This window comes from Otolemur garnettii, unplaced genomic scaffold, assembly GCF_000181295.1.
Source record: "Otolemur garnettii isolate 467f Iridium unplaced genomic scaffold, OtoGar3 scaffold00068, whole genome shotgun sequence".
NCBI classification, from domain to species: domain Eukaryota; kingdom Metazoa; phylum Chordata; class Mammalia; order Primates; family Galagidae; genus Otolemur; species Otolemur garnettii.
In genome coordinates, this window is record NW_003852463.1 from 7423733 (window position 1) to 7437095 (window position 13363).

Here is a 13363-nt window from a genome sequence, read left to right on the forward strand (position 1 = left end):
AAAAAAAAAAAAAAAAAAAAGAAGAGAACTACAAACTACATGGTTCACTATCCTGCTTTTGACTTGACTTCTGTCATGTATTTTTTGGTAGGTTAGGCAAGGCATTTAAGGTAAGGTCTTTGTGTGAGAACAATAGATCAAAGTTATCCCACTAACTAGACTTTTATTTTGTTGAGTAATGTAGGCAAAACCTAGATTGTCCTCAGTTAAGGACAAGAGGTGGTGTTGGATCACAGAGAAGATTTATAGAGGTTGGGGAAGACAAAGAAGTAACTGGGAAGAAGTACAAACTCAACTGAATGAGTTTGATTAAGTTTCTGCTGCTTGGAGAAGAATGTAAATTTGGATCTACTTTGGAAGAATAAATCGTTTAAGGTAAATGAAAGTAGAAACTGAGTTTACCTACACTTATTTGATATCTAGATAAGGAAATTTACCTTGACCTTATTATTTTAGTCTCTTGCACAAATATCTTCAGTATGTTAAGATTTAATGTTACTCTCTTAGTTTTTCTATCATACTAATATTAAAAAAATCCATTTGAAGAACATTCTGTCTTTTGAAAACCACATCTCAACATAATATCCATTAAATTACTCAATGTACCTTCCACAAGAATCCACACACATACAAGATTTCTCCTAAAATTCAGTGCCAGGGGAAATCTTGTCTCTTTTAAAAAAAATGTTTGCTTCTTTTTATTAGACTAAATAGCCCATATGTTTCCTATCCCAACTTTTTTCCTTAACTCTAAAAAAAGTTGGAGCTAAACTTAAGGCTCAGCTATGATAACAAACAAATTCCAGGTGCCTGGTTTAACCCCCATCTTTGGTTCTACTTGTAAACATAGCTTTATTATCCTTTTATTTCATATTATACAAATAATACATAGGCATTATTTATCATAGGAAATACAAAAATGGAAAAAAAGCAACTGATACTTTTAAAATCTTAGGGTATATTCTCTGATTATGCCACAGACTCTATTATTGGTATTTGATTACCAGAAATGAAAATTGGCTCTGAGTTACTTAAACTATAAAAGCATCTATGAGAAGGATTCTGGAGAACTGGCATCATTCAAATCAAACTCTCAGGCTTCAGAATGCCCATAAACCTTGGCATCCCTTGGCTTCCAGCTCCCAGCAATGAAAATCATGGACAATGTCCATAGGACCCTGTTACTGACCAACTCATCTCCAAACTACTTTTTTTCCTGAGTAATGGCCAGCATGAAGCATTGTATTTGACAATTCCACTCAGACTGCATGAAATGGGGCATGGCCAGACAGCCAGCATATGTGAGTAGAAAAATGAATGGTTCTGTTACCATAAAAGTATAGTGAGTAGACTGCTGAGTAGGCTGGGACATCGGAAGGGACATGGGAGGGGACAGGCCAATAGCCCTTGAAACAGCCCAAAAAGCAGGACAAAGAGATGAATGAGAAGGATAAGGCCTTTAAATAGAAACAAAAAGAGGAGCCAAAGAAACTCAAGGAGCTAAAGGAGAAGGCCCTGAGAGGAGCCCCCAAAAGTAAGGTGTTCCTTGTGCCTGAGGCAATGGTGACCCTTGATTCCTATCTAAACATCTGTGTTCCCTGCCATAACATCTTTTGCACCTATAGTTAAAATGAAGTGTCGCTTTGGAGCCTATTGTACATTTAAGAATAAACTTTTGCAAAAAAAAAAAAAAAAAGAAAGAAAGAAAAGAAAAGAAAAGAAAGAAAAGAAAAGATGGAGCATGTACCCAGAAGGAAAAAAATCTTTTTATCATAAGGACATTTGCACTAGACTGTTTATTGCAGCTCAATTTGCAATCGCCAAGATGTGGAAACAGCCTGAATGCCCACCAACCCAGGAATGGATTAACAAGCTGTGGTATATGTATACCACAGAATACTATTCAGCCATTAAAAAAAAAGGAGACTTTACAGCCTTTGTATAACATGGATGGAAGTGGAACACATTATTCTTAGTACAGCATCACAAGAATGGAGAAGCATGAATTCTATGTACTTAATTTTGATATGAGGACAATTAATGACAATTAATGAATGACGTGATGGGAGAAGGGAATGGCAGAGAGAGGGAAGGAGGGAGGGGATGGGGTCTTGGTGTGTGCCACACCTTTTGGGGGCAAGACACGATTGTAAGAGGGACTTTACTTAACAAATGCAATCAGTGAAACCTGGTTTCTTGTATCCTCAATGTATCCCCAACAATAATTTTTTTTTTAAATGGAGTAAAAAGAGGACATTTCAAGGCACTGAGCTGGAAATCATCTTGGGCTGGGCACATGCCTGTTTTTTCTCACTTCTTTCTGCTCACAGCCAAGAGTTCATGATTTATGTTGCCCTACCCTGTTATCATGGCCTTGAGAGAAGACGTGGGGTTAATTCTCCTGGTAGCTCTCTTTTGTGGGTTTCATTGCTGAGGACTCTTCATTGCTGAGGCTGTCTTTAGCCTCCATCATTCTCCCCACCCCATGACCTATCAAAGATGGCTGGGTCTTCAGAGGAGGGAGAGCAGGGAAACATATTGGGCAGGAGGCCATGATCTTCTGAGTTCCTTACACACAGTTAGATCAAAATAAAAGTTGATTCTGTTTATTTTATAAACTAACAGTAGATGGTATGCTTCTGTTTATACCCTTAACAAGTGATACATAACATGATGTCAGTTATGTAATGCAACACTTATCAATACTTATGGCAACCCTACTATAAGGAACAATAGTGCCTGCAGTGAGATTAATATTAGTTTTAGCTGGGCATGGTGGCAAGTTCTTGTAGTCCCAACCACTCAGGATGCTGAGATGGGAGGATGACCTGAGACCATGAGTTTAAGACCAGCCTGGTCAACATAGCAAGACCCCATCTCTCGTAAATAAATGAACAAATAAGTTTTGAGAAAAGGGTTTTGGCAGTTGAAAAACATTTGGGAAACATTTTGTACTATATTATATTTTTAGAAATATAAAACTTACTGTATCTAAAAGTTCTAGAAAGTTCTATAGTTTTATGTGTGTGTGTGTGGGTCTGTATACATACATGTATATCTTAACATTTTTAAATTCTGAATTTTTCAGTTTTTTGACCACAGATCATTTTTCATGGAAATCCTATTAATATTTGCAGGGTTGGTGTTTTGTTTAAATAGTTTATGAAACATTGCTTTAATATTTTAGAGATATTTAATATTACAAAATTTGACCTAGTCAAAAAAGTTATCTACTTACCTGACATATATATACATATATGTATATATGTATATATATTTAGCAAATATATGTATGTATATATGTATATGTGTATATGTGTAATATATGTGTATATGTGTCTATATATACATATACACACATATATTACACATGTGTATACATATATGTACACATATATACACACACATATATTAGCTAAATACTTGACATAAAAATTAATAATAATGTTAAATGACAGGTGACATCTACCTTTTTCTCAGAAGGCTCAGAAATAATGCAGACATCAACTAAAAGCTGTTAGCATCATATAACAAATCTCCAGAACACAATTTTTTCTCCTACTGGTTAAGTCATCTCCTCAACATCTTTATTACTACGGAAGTCAACTTCCTCTGCTCTCATGATACAATGTACAGAAAGCACTGTTTGATTCTAATATAGCCATACTCACTCAATAATTTGTAAAATAAGAAACCATTTTTTCTCTTATCAAATTTTCAAAACTTAAAAATAAAAACACCCAGTGTTGTGACTATTGATAGGAGTCAAAAGTGGAACAACTTGTGGTAGAGCAGTTTAACAGAAAGGTGAACTCCAATGAAAGTTATCTAAATCTCAAAGGCCAAGAAACTTCATTTGGTATTTGTGATAGATTCATACTGTAAGACATCCATGTACCTACAAGAACAGGTAGGAGGATACACACTAAAGTAACTGATTATCCATGAGGGAGGCTATTTTTCCTTTGTTTTGCTTATCATTATATTTATTATAATTTTTCTGCAGTTAGTATAAACAATTGACTCTTGAACAACATGAGTTTGAACTTTATGGGCCCACTTACATCTGAACTTTTTTCAACTGAAGGTACATGGAAAATATAGTATTCACAGTATGTGAAGCCCACATAATACAGAGGATCAACTTTTCGTGTAGGTAGGTTCCACAGGGCTGACTGCAAAACTTGAGTATGTGTGGATTTTGGTATACACGGGGGAGGGGAGGCTGAAACCAATCCCCTGAGTATACTGAAGAGATGGCCATGTATATACATGTATGTTAAGAAAAAGAAAGTTGCTTAGCAATTTATACAAAAATAGGTGGCCATTTAAAGATTGAATATTTGTTGAGTACAACAAGTGAGGAGACTTTGCTCCCATCAAATACATAAAGAGTTTGATAATATCTCCCATCATTTATTAGGTTCAGCACACCATTCATTAAATAAGCTGAATAGAAATAGCAATATCAGAGTGTCCATAGCATTCAACAAAATACTACTATTATACAAGTATTAATCCCTAAGATGCACTCTATTATCAATAAAATCTTTTCCCTTTTTTATCATTTATAAGTAACAAGGACATTATTTTAAATGCTCTTTTAAATCATGAGTTGGCAAACTTTTAATAGAAATAGCCAAATAGTAAATATTTTAGGCTTTCAGTCTATGTATTCTCTATTACAATGCTTAACTCTGCTATTTTAGCACAAATGCAGTCATAGGCAGTATCTAAATAAATGAGCGTGGCTCTGTTCCAATAAAACTTTATGGGCACTGAAAATTGAATTGCAAAGTTGTCACATGGCATTCAATATAGTTATTGTTTTGACTTTTCCCCACCCATTAAAAAATGTAAAACTGTTCTTAGTTCAAAGGCAAAGTCAGATTTGTCCCAAGGGCTACAGTTTGCCAATCCTTGTTTTAAGAATTTGTAGAATAGTGATCAGGTGAAAAAAAAAGGAAAAATAAAAATTTTTTTTGAAAGTTCTTTATTTAAATGGAAACATGTCAATGCTTTGGGGCTTTCTTAGTGGGAAAATTTAAGACATAACCATCCGAGCACTTGTTCTTCCTCTCTTTCTTCAATTTCTGCCATGTTGTACGGTGAGGCCAACATGGCAAGAAACTGAAGCTTCCAACCAACAGTCAGAGAGAAACCAAGGCCTGCCAACACCTGCATGCGTGAACTGAAAAACTGACCCATCAGCCCCAAGGGAGCCTTCAGATGACTGCTGCTCCATCTAACAACTTGAACGCAACCTCATCAAACGCCCTGAGCCAAAACCACCCACCTAAGTGCCCCAGGACTCCTGAACACCCAGGAACCGTAAGGTAATAACTGTTTGTTGTTTTAAGCTGCTAAGTTATAGGATTATTTTTTAATACTTCCATAGATAAGAATATAATGCCTACATTAGAACAAGACCTGTTAGGTTCCAACCACTAATCCCTTACATACTGCTGCTCTCAAGACCCTTTTGTTCTAACTTAAAACCCAGGCCTTTGTCTGGGTGCCCAGGCTATGGACCTTGCTGTTCCAGACACTCCCTGAAACTGAAACTTAACTCCAGTCTGTGGAATGTCTGTGCGTCACATATGGAACTAGTAAAGGAAAAAAGGGAAATTCTCTGCACATTATTTTCCATAAAACACTGGTCAGATTTTCTGAACCTAGTAATTTAATAGCATCTTTCACCCTCAAAGAAACAAAAAGTAAAACTTTATTCACTGCTTCCTAACCTGCTTATCTAACTCCCCACATTGTCCTCATTCCCACTTTCAGTATCCTTTCAAACAGTATATTGCACCTTCTTTTAAGTACCAATTTGATCTTTGGAAATTATGCTCTGTTGTTCCATCAGTCATCTGATTCTCCCCTAAAGTGCATGATCTATTCCACTGTTCATTACTTCTCACTTGTCAGCATTATAGGTCCTGTGATTATTCAAGAATGACATTTTGTAAAACATAAGGCAAGAAAAGCCAGAAAATAATGGTCACTCTGCCAAACGAATCACATGATTCTGACAGACTCTTGGAGCCAACCCAGTCATCATTAGCAGGAAGTCATCTCATCATATTTTGTGATTTAAGAGCCTCAGAGTTTCTTAATGTCCACAAATACCTTCCATACATTGAGAAAAGTGACTGGGATTTGTATTCTATTTCAGTGTAGGGGGTTACACTGAAGTGTGTGTGTATGGCCATGTACATGGACGATGGGGAGAGACATTACATTAGGAAATGGGAAATATCCAGATGTTCTAACTTCCCTTATTCAGCTTGCTTCTTAATTAGTCATGGAACTCTAGATGTAGAACAAACTTCAAGAGATCATTACAAGTTCCTATCTGGTCTTTGGACATAGCTGGACTCCACAGCTATGTCTTCTGTAGGATTAGATAGGGTTACAGTTATTTGTCCAGTGTGACGAGGGTTATCAGTGATGATAGGCTTCCCAGGCACTGTGCTTGGAATGCAGGTACTGGAGTTGGACCTTCTGAACTCAAATCCCACCTCTGTTATTTATTATTGTTTTAATTTTACTTTTTGCCTTCCCAGAACCTTCTTGGGTTCCTTCTCCGGAAAACAGTATCCCTTTGGAGGAGGAAAATGATTCTTTCTTTCCAAACACATGGCTCTAAAGGTTCTATTCCAATTATTCCTGAGGATCAGTTCATCTTTTCCCTCTCTATGTATTGCTAAATCAACTTTTTCTTCTGTTGTGTAATATACCTAGGTAGTCTCCCCTAAGCTGGTAAGAGTTGAATTTTTTTACTTACAGCCATTTGTAAAAGAATCTTGACTAACTCAGCTGTGCTAGGTGTTGTAGTGTGGAAAAAAAAAAGGAGAAAATTATGGTCTGGTTGAAACATGAGACATATGAAAGAGAAAAAGTTATAAAACCATATAAGATACATATAAATATAATTGTTATAGTAATCGACTACAAATTACTGATGGTGTATGAGCTGGTTTGCAACATAAGTGCATTTCAAAAGCAGTATTGCATTTGTGGAAGACCTTATTAAAATTTCTACAACACCTGCATATTTTAAAACATCTATTGATTTATACCATACGTCAAGCATTAAACCTCTCACCAATCAAATACAATTTACAATATTATTGTACCACAGCCTGACGTTCTGCCACTGTTTTGTGGAAATTTGAGCTATACACTGTTGTTTATAGCAACTAAAAGTTCAAGTATAATTAAAATAACTTTAATAATCAAAGTGTCAGCAGCTTAACATTGAAAAAAATGTTTGAAATATTTGAACAATTAGAAAAATGAGAAAAGGGGCAAATGTTGGGCAACTTGGATCCTTATCACTTGTGTTTAATTGAGTTAAAAAGGGAGGGAAGTATTTTTCTAGGAAGGGAAAAGGCAGTAGTAGTTTGGGTTTGATCTGCACTAAACAAAAAATATGCACAGCCTTGGGAACAGAAGATAACTCTAATGTGCTATTTTGCTTGGTAACCAATTGATACAGTATTGATTACAATGAAGAAAATTGCAATGACCAATGAGTTGAGTGCAATACATGGAAAGAGTATTGCACTTGTTTGTAAAGAGTGAGAAGTGACAGTTTTGAGAGATGGATGGAGAATGATGGGGGAAGCAGAGAGCAAAAGTAAAATTATGATCAATATTTCAGACTATGGCAAGAAGGTATAGAATTCTAAAAGGACAGTTTTTTCATTGATAAACTCACATTTCATGGGCTTCATTGTGTTATTTGAAAAGAAAGAACTTCACCACTTGGGGGTTGAGCACTTTGTAGGACATTCTGTGTTTCTAAAAGTAGCTCCATCACTTTTGCCTTTGAAAGGAGTCGCCCAGAAGGGAAAATACATCCCAAAATATTGGTGCATTATAAATATTATATTCACTTTGTACTAGATTTTTTACTAAGTCTATTTTTATCATGGATTAGGGTTATCTATGGCCACATTCTCTTCTTCCAGCCTTCATGATGCCCCATATTTAAATTAATTGAAAATTGACTATACCATGATTGCTGTAGGACTTCAGCAAGGAAGGGCATATTGTTGGCAGCTGGACTTATTAGTAATAGTTCAGGGAGAAGGCAGGACTTGACTTGGGCCTTGATGAATAAGAAGGATGACAAATAATTCTGAAGAATGAATTTACCTATGAATTCATTCATTCAACAAATATTAAGAATCTTTCTGTGATGGGCTCAGTTCTAAGTACTGGGAATATAGCTATAAACAGGATAGAATCTCTGTCCGAAACATGTTTATATGCAGGGGGAGGAAAACAATGTACAAGTAGGCAAGTTTATTTTATAATTCCATTTGTTGATGTATGCTCAGAAGAAAAATGAAGATGGGAAAGGCATGGAGTATGATTTGAAAGTGGTGATACTTACAGCATGTTGCCAGGAGAAAGAGTGGGAGCAGATATGTGTAATATTTGGGGTTTTTTTGAAATTTTTATTTGTTTGTGTATTTTGTTTTTTGAGACAGAAAAATAAGAAGCATCATAGCTCACAGCAACCTCAAACTCTTGGGCTCAAGCAATCCTCTTGCTTCAGCCTCCCAAGTAGCTGGGACTTCAGGCACCTGCCACAGGGCCCAGCTAGTTTTAGTAGAGATGGGTCTGACTCTTGATCAAACTGGTTTTGAACTTCAGCTCAAGAAATCCACTTCACCCATGCCTCAGCCTCCCAGAGTGCTGTGGTTACAGGAGTGGCATCATGCCCACCCTCAGTATTTGGTGTGAGGAGTGGTATTGGCCTGCACCAAGGTGGTGACAGTGGAGATAGAGAGAAGAGACTGGAAACAGCATTTATTATGAAGAACCAACAGGACTTCCTAATAGATTGGATGTGAAGGATCAGAAACACAGGAATTAAGAGAGACACCAATATTTTCTACCTGAATAACTTAGTAAATTGTGATGCCTTTTCCTGAGATAAGAAATCCTCATGGAGAAATTGAGGTGGAAAAACTAAAAAGTAGTTTCTGGCCATGCTAAAATTGAGATACCTTTTAGACATCTAAGTGGAGATATTCTGTCAGGAGTTGGTTATCTGAGTCAAGAGCTTTGGAAGAATGTCTAAATCTGGAATAGAATTAGGAGTATGAGTGAGTTGGTGGGATTTACTACTGATATTGTACCTAATGCAAGGAGGTTTATGTCCCTTTTTTGTTTGTTTTGTTTTTGTCAAGACAGAGTTCTACTCTATGCCCTGAGCAAAGTGCAATGGTGTCGTAGCTCACTGCAACCTCAGACTCAGGCTGTGAGCATCCTGCTGCCTCAGCCTCTGAGGCCACTGGGATTACAGGCACTCACCGCAGCGCCATGCTGGGTTTTTCCATTTTTTTTCATGAGTTGGAGTCTCACTCTCCCTCAGACATGCCTCAAACTCCTGAGTTCAAGCAATCCTCCAGCCTCAGCCTCCCACAGTGCTGGGATTACAGGTGTGAGCCACTGCACCTGGTGAGGTTTATGTCCTTTATCTATGAAACCCTAACTTTACCAGCTCACAAAAGGTGTCAAGGATGGAAAAGTGTAGAAAACCATCTTTGTAGAATCCAGTTTTAATCGACCATGTATTTGCATTTGTGGAGAAAAAGTGAGTGAGGTTTTCTTGGTTGTTCACAGATAACATCCATGCCAGGAAACAACACAAGTTTTATTTGAAACATAAATTGCTATGCTAAATTGGTCTAGAACAAAGGCTGGTATTAGGCTCACCATGACTGAGCAGAGGAGTGAATTCTGCCTGCACTGTGACCGTGTGGAGAGGGAACCAGATTCCCCTGAGAGCCCAGCAAATATGAAGGCTGCTGCTGATTGTCATGGCTACAAAATCCTTTGGGTCTAAGGTAGAATCTGGGTTCTTTAGAATTCATCCAGGAAGATGGCTTTATCTTCAAGCCTAGCAAATGGAACCAGGAGCAAGCCCTAATATAAATATAAAGCATAATAGTTGATAATCCTAAATTAGCATAAGGCAGGAGAAGGGAAGGAGTCAGGCACATCACTGACACTGATTTAAAAATAAAAACTAAGTTACAATACAGATGTTAAACTACACACGAACATAGACACCAATATAAAAGATGTAGTTAAGTATGGTGGGATTATAATACGTGTGTGTGCAATCCAAGACCGACACTCTTAACTACTTTATTTTTCATACACATGCATAAACACACACACACAACTATGTCCCATAACATGATGCTAAATGCTTTTTTTTTTTTTGAGACAGCATCTCACTCTGTTGCCCTGGATAGAGTGCCATGGCATCATAGCTCACAGCAACCTCACTCTACTGGGCTTAAGCGATCCTCTTGCCTGTGCCTCCTGAGTAGCTGTGTCTACAGGCACCTTCCACAAGCCCAGCTAGTTTTTCTATTTGTAGTAGAGACAGGGTCTCGCTCTTGCTCAAGCTGGTCTCGAATTTCTGAACTCAAGCAATCCACCTCCCATAATAAAATGTGCTTTAGCCTGGGTAACACCAGAAATTTATTGTTCCCAGTTCTGGAGGTTTGGAAATCCAAGTTCAAGGAGCCTCCAATTTGGTATTTGGTTAGAGCTCACTCTCTGCTTCATAGATGGCAACTACTTGATATATCCTCACATGGCAGACAGGGACATACAAGCTCCTTCAGGCCTGTTTTATAAGGGCGCTAATCCCATTTATGAAAGCAGAGCCTTCATGACCTAATCACCCTTTGAAAACCCCACTTCTTAATACTATTGCATCAGGGATTAGGTTTCAATGTACGCATTTTAGGGGTACACAAACACACCCTAGCAGCTGATTTCCTCTGAATGATAGATAAATTCATCACTTGCTTGGGCTCATTTTACCAATTTCCAAAAGATTAACAATAATGGTTGTCCTGTGACCAATGTTTAAGGTCGCCGACCGGAGGTAATAGCTAACAAATCTACGATGAGACTAAAAACACAAGATTCCATAAGAATCCACAATATTTTTAAGTAAACAACAATAGGTACAATTTATGGAGTGTCTATATGTGATTCATAATCTTGTAAAATTTATATAATCATTCATATCTATAAGCATTACATGTGTCACCATCATCATTTTACAAATAAAAAAGTGGGGCTCTGAGAGCCTAACTCAGCTTGCTTAAGGTCAGCCTGTAATCCCCAGATCTGGTAATGCAAACACAGATCCATTAGCTCCATATTCATATTCTCTGCACATATGAATCAGTGAAGAAAAATGTTCTAATTTCATTTTAAGGCACTGCATTGTGTAGTTCTGATAATATTCCTACTAATGCACAGCAGTAGTAACACTTTATATCTGAAAAGGAATTTGGTTTTCCAGTTTCCAATTTCTCATTTAATTCTCACAATATTGGGAAGGAGATATTTTAATCCCCACTTTACAAACAATGAAGATTGAAACACAAATATGTTAAGTGCTTTGCACAAAGAAGCTAATAAGTGGCAGAGCCAGAATTTATTTACTTATTTAAATTTCAGAGATGAAAGTCTTCCCATGTTGCCCAGGCTGGCCTTGAACTCATAGGCTCAAGGGATCCTCCCACCTCAGCTTTCCAAGTAGATGGGACTACAAGCATATGCCAAGGTTAAAGCCCTGCTAGAGCCAGGCTTTAAACAGCAGTCACTGTACTCCAAGTCTAACTCTCTTTTCAATACAGAGGGGGAAGTTGGTTTGAGATTGTGGGATTACCAAGCAAAAGGTAGAGAAAAAATGGTGAAATTCCCAAAAAGGCTTTGAAATAATTCAAAAAGGATATTCACCCTTTTTCCACTACACATCTACTAGAGAAACCAACATTAAGCTCATGTTGTGTACGTTTTAGCTTGTGTACATTTTTTGTTTGTTTGTTTCTTTGTTTTTTTGAGACAGAGTCTCAAGCTGTCACCCTGGGTAGAGTGCCATGGTATCATAACTCACAACAACCTTCAACTTGGGCTCAATCAATCCTCTTGCTTCAGTTTTTCTATTTTTAATAAAGACAGGGTCTCACTTTTGGCTCAGGCTGGTCTTGAACTGGAGCTCAAACGATCCACCTGCCTTAGCCTCCCAGAGTGCTAGGATTACAGGTGTAAGCCACAGTGCCTGGCCCCTACTCTTTCATTTCTTTAAAAGTGTAAGTAAAAACGTATATAAATTCATATGATTTTAAAATTGTTCATTGTTTCAAAATACTATAGGTGTCAGGGTGGCAGTCTGCCCTTGATTCTAGATATACTCTTGGCTGAAGAATGACCAGGCACGTTAAAATGTCAAGTTCAACCTTCTGTTTCTATTGTACTTGTTCTCTGGCTCTTTAGGAGGTAAAAAATCACCAGCAGAGCCAATTCAATGAGACCACAGGCAGGAGACAAGCTCTCATAAGCAGCTCTTTATTGTAAACAGAATGAGTCTGTCTCCCAGAGCAGGGAGGGACCAACTGACCAACTCACCACCTTAATCACTGACTCTCTCAGGTTGCTTCCTTTTATTGGACCAGTCCAGGGGAGGGCGCTCCAGAGGTGAAGTAAGTTACTAACAGATCAACAGGTGTCTTCAATTCCATCTGTGCATACAGACCCTCTCTCCAAAAGCCCACGTGGACAGGGTGAGGGGAATTCTCAGACTGAGAAGCCTTCCTTCCTTCCTTAGATGCAGCAGTGGCTTGGGTTAGGATTAAGGGTAGGCCAACACCGAAACAGAGTGCCTGCCCTTATCCTTCTTCCCAGGCAGAGCAATTGCTTGAGATGGCATCAAAGCAGGGCACCCTTGTCCCCAGAGGAGCCAGAGCTCAGACCTACCTAACATAGGCACTACTTGGAAGACGATTTTTTCCTCATTCCAGGTAAGTCATATGGACATAATTAATTTTAAAGATATGAAATAATTTACATATGGACATGTTTAAGGCAAGAAAAGCAATTCAATTCAACAAATAGGTTTGGAGCACCTACTATGTGCCAGGCACCGTTCTGTGTGTGGTGGGGATACAGAAAGAACAAACATGACAAAATGCCTGCCCTCAGGCTTCCATAGTTTCCCAGACACCCCACTTTTATCATTAATAGTTTTCACATATGTGTTTGCCAATGCAATATACAATATTTTAATAGTTGTGTAACATTATATAGTATAGGTAGATGACAATTGAATTAAACATTTCTTTATCGGTTGACATTTCATTTACATTTTGTTTTGATTTTTGCAGTGAACGTTACAATAAACACCCATATTACATATACATCGTATGCACAGCTTATTATTTATAAAGAAAAGCAGTGTATGGGTGATGCCTGTGGCTCAAGGAGTAGAGCGCCCACCCCCATATACCGGAGTTGGTGGGTTCAAACCTAGCCC